The sequence below is a fragment of the Falco naumanni genome (genome assembly GCF_017639655.2).
Source record: "Falco naumanni isolate bFalNau1 chromosome 6 unlocalized genomic scaffold, bFalNau1.pat SUPER_6_unloc_1, whole genome shotgun sequence".
Classification (NCBI taxonomy): domain Eukaryota; kingdom Metazoa; phylum Chordata; class Aves; order Falconiformes; family Falconidae; genus Falco; species Falco naumanni.
This window is the reverse complement of record NW_024427323.1, coordinates 107,131-111,392: the sequence shown is the minus strand read 5'-3', so window position 1 is coordinate 111,392 and position 4,262 is coordinate 107,131. Positions and strand designations below refer to the sequence as shown.

General features: G+C 35.3%; 1 long non-coding RNA gene across 1 annotated transcript; it reads right to left on the bottom strand.

Annotated features, from left to right (window-relative positions):
- Positions 1 to 221: 221 nt before the first annotated feature.
- Positions 222 to 3,460, bottom strand: LOC121081781. The gene is made up of 2 exons (XR_005825823.1): positions 3,316 to 3,460; positions 222 to 1,212 (listed from the first exon to the last, which is right to left on the bottom strand). It is a non-coding gene; the product is annotated as an uncharacterized LOC121081781 (long non-coding RNA).
- Between the last annotated feature and the right edge of the window lie 802 nt (positions 3,461 to 4,262).

Sequence of the window (4,262 nt, the reverse complement as noted above, 5' to 3'; positions counted from 1 at the left end):
TTCTTTCTCTAGTTCTCCTTAGTTTGGGGAAATTCATGTATACACTTACATTTGCACAAACCAAACACGCTAGAACCTAAGGGTCGGCAGGCTGTCAAGGCTACAATACAACTATATGTAACTACTATGTCTCTGAATATTCATAATTTATCAGTAGATACAATATGAACCACATGTACTTACAATACTTGTCAAAGTTAATGCAGACATTTTTCATAATAGAAGAGGCAAAAAAGTGCATTTATTTCTAGAAGTTCAATTCACATTACATTGGTCATCAAGACTAAATATTTATTCAAACTAACATAATAATCCTATTAACAACCAAATAAAAAAACCTGAAAAATGAAACAAACATTTACAACGAGGAACAGACTAAGAATAGAAAGGCTAAAAAGATTTAGATCTAGTACTTCATTAAAAACACTTTTTGTAAATATTTTTCTGCCTCCTGGTAGTACACGGGTAGAATCTATCCATGATAGCATATCTAGGAATAAACTGGCATCCTAGTGCTAAGCATGAATACATTTTAACATTAACATGTTTGACTTTCTTCCAAATGAAAAACAATTTTAACATTAGGACATTTCAGTGAAAATAATTTAGCAGTTCAAAACAAATTTTCTAACTTCTGTATCACAATGTTCTCAGAGAAGTAAGACTGACTGTAGGTAAGCAATTTAGAGTAGCATGTAGAAATTACAGTACCATTGATCCCCTTAAAGACTTGCATTGTCTGAAATATTGATCTGTTAGTCAAACACAGGGAAATATTCACAAAGATTATAGCAATAGTTACACTGTGCCCTTCTGCATTCCAGAGTCCAAATGAAGTGTCTTTAACTTGTTAATATACAAAACACATTTGTAAGCTTTAACAGGAGACAAGAAGAGAACTTATCTTACAGCATTTAACAAAATCCTTTTATTTCCAAGAATGGTTCTTTCTGAACTAGTGCATTACTAAGAGACACCTTTAACACAAAACAACTCACAAGAGGGAAACTAAGATCACCCTGTTCTCATTTGCTATCCATCAATCCTGCTTGAAAGATGGACAGACTGAAAGCAAAATCCTATTTTTTTTCCTTACAAACGTGTAGCAAAAGACTTCATGTTAACACCCAACGATATATTCCCTTCAGAAAGGCTTCTTCAGTAGGTTCCTTGGCACATTCTGTTCTTGCTTGCACTTCCTTGATTTAGTTCCTAGTGAAGAAAGAAATATTATTAACAAATAGGAGACACTCATTCAATACACATAAGCACAATTTGGCCTACCTGGATGTCCTTCTCAAAGCATGTCTAAGAACTTTTAGAAGTACTACTTGTCCTTACTGAAAGCTTAATTTTGATATGCAAAACCATAATCACTCTAAGCTCAGTGATCCAGTGTGCTGATTGCCTAGAAAGTCCAATGATTAGATGCTCAATTGACATAAAATGCCATTAAAAAGGCACAGTGGTCTATATAAAAATGTAGAAATATGTTAAAATTTTATTAACACTTACTATTTTTATACAACAGTATTGAAAAATTAACACACTCACTAGCGAAAGCTTTGTCTATTTAATCGGAAAGCAGCTCTTTCCCTTTATTTAGGTATTTAGTCATATTTCATTCTCCTGCAACGCATGGTTTTGAAGATAAAATTTTACTTTCAGTTGAACTCTGAAGAATCAAAAATCTCTTCTGTGTTGCAGAATCATAGAATCATTTAGGTTAGAAAAGACCTTTGAGATCATCAAGGCCAGCCATTAACCCTGGACTGCCAAGTCCATCCCTAAACCACGTCCCTAAGCACCGCATCTATGCATTTTTGAAACAACTCTGGGGATGGCGATTCCATCGCCACCCTGGGCAGCCTGTTTCAATGCTTCACCACCCTTTCTGTGATGAAATTTTTCCTAATAGCCAATCCAAACCTCCTCCGGCACAACCTGAGACCGTTTCCTCTTTCCCTCTCGCTTATTATCTGGGGTAAGAGACTGACGCCCTCTGCCTACAAGCTCCCTTCAGGTAGAATGTGGTGCTTCATTACACAGTTTCTTAATAATATCAGAGTAGTGATTGATTTTGTAACTTTGTAACCCAGTCTTTATTAGTAGAAATTGATACTGAGGTAACTGTGTATAAACTTTGACTAACTAACCAGTAACTACTGGTTAGACTATGTTTAGCCTCAGATCTACACTTTTCAGTAAGTTTAATGTAACAGAACTTCAATGTTTCTCATGAATGGAGAATACGTATTCATATGTACTTGCTCCCTCACATCAGCTCTTACATAAACACGTATGTGCTGTAAAACTGGCATATCGCCTACGCCAGTGGGAAAAGCTATGCAGCTGGACTATTTCATAAAAACAGCAGACTAAAACTTTAAGCCATCTTTGATTGCCTCTAAACTGCCCAAGAAGTTGCACAAAGATCATTAAGCACATTTCTGAACACAGAGAAAAGCAACAAGTGCATAGAGATAAAAGGAAAAGTTTTAAGTATTCCATGCATTATAACCTGCTGCAGGTGCCAGGTAACTTCGTTCCATGCACTAGGAAAAGGCAGAGGTTTTTAGAAGGTTGTGAACAAAAGACCTTTGTGCACATCTACTACAAAATTATTTGTAACCGAATATGTTAAAGATTTATATACCTCAGAGAGAAGCCATGTAATTGTAGCAGGCTTTCACAGAGTACCACCTGACAGTATTATTATTAGCAATTTGTTAGAAGCAAAAGACTTCCTAAATATGGCTTTAGCCAAGGAAAAATTCTTTTATTGTGTTGGCCCAAAATAGCCCCAAAGTTTAAGTAATAGATCTCTGAGAAAAAAACACCTGTGAAACCAAGTCAGCGCAGTGTTATAAAACAACACAAAAAGTTAAAAACAGTATAGTGCCATAAAACAAAGCAAAAAGTTAAAGACAGGTATGGAAATCACTAGAGGATTTTATTTCTTGATAAACCACACTTGGCAAAGATAAAATTGGTCATAAAGTTCATCAAACTTCTCAACAAGTACACAAATTTTTGGTGGAATTTCTGGTGGAAGACCGTAACTCTTGGGAAAAGGTTTTTCCAAGCAGCTTGTCGTAATATTGAGTTTTTATTAGATACCATCGAGGTAACTGCTTAGAGATTCAGATTTTTTTGGTTATCAATAGATTTACTATTCAAACCAATAGCTTAGTACTGATCACAGCAACACACGATATTAAATTGACAAAACCTTGAATATCAACCTTAATTTTGAACCTCCTGTACAATCACAGTTAACAGTGCCGTGTCACACATCCAGCCTTTGACACTTACCTGCCATTTTGGGTACTCTTAGAGATCTATAGCTCATCAAAACATCTTGCCGAATGCGTTTTGCGGAAACAGGGTCTTGCAGGCTGCCTAATGCAGTGTTTGATGAAGAACTGGAAAAACAGACAGAAAAGAGCTTGCTTTCAGTTAAAGTGATTAAGCTACATTACAGTTGTTTAGCCCTTGCAATGTAGAAATACATTCAACGTTATTATCCAGTCCTGGTAATTCGTAATGGAGTGCAAAGAATAAGCTAATTTATTTATGATTTATATATATGGATATTATTCCCCGTTTTCCTTTTTAAAAATTTACAAGAATATTTCAACAGTGGAAATAAGAACTAATGTTGTCACTTATGTTAGAACGCAAACAGATATCCTACAGTTTTTTTGGAAACTACAGAAGCCAGTTTGGTGGTCTTTGCACACAAACTGTACTAAGAAATAATCTTAATTCATGTATGAAATCCTTGAAATGACCAAGCTGTGTTTATTGAAAAAACTACATTTTTTTAATTTCTACAATCATTTTTCTATGGCCTCCAACACAGTTGGAGGAGGTGGCTTCATAGCAGAGAATACTTCTCAGCTAAGCTGCAAAAAAGCTGTTATAGCTTCAAATTCATTGAGACAAAACCTCTATAGTTTATAGCCTTTTATATGATGGACTTTAGATCTACAGTGAAAGTTATAAACCTATCTGATCTCACCCTTTGACGCTTGCCCTGCTAGCTTCCCCAATTCCACTCTGTAAGACAGCCTCATTAACAAGCTAATTCTATTTATGTCCCAAGTTCCTATGCTTTTTTGCGTTCCCCTAACAATATTGTATTATTCTCACTTTATAGCCCCCTAACTTACACTACTGTTCTTAATAATAACTGTCTGCCTAAATGGAAATATATAGCAATCTGTAAAGACTAAGACCTGTTTTGTGCCAGTCCTATT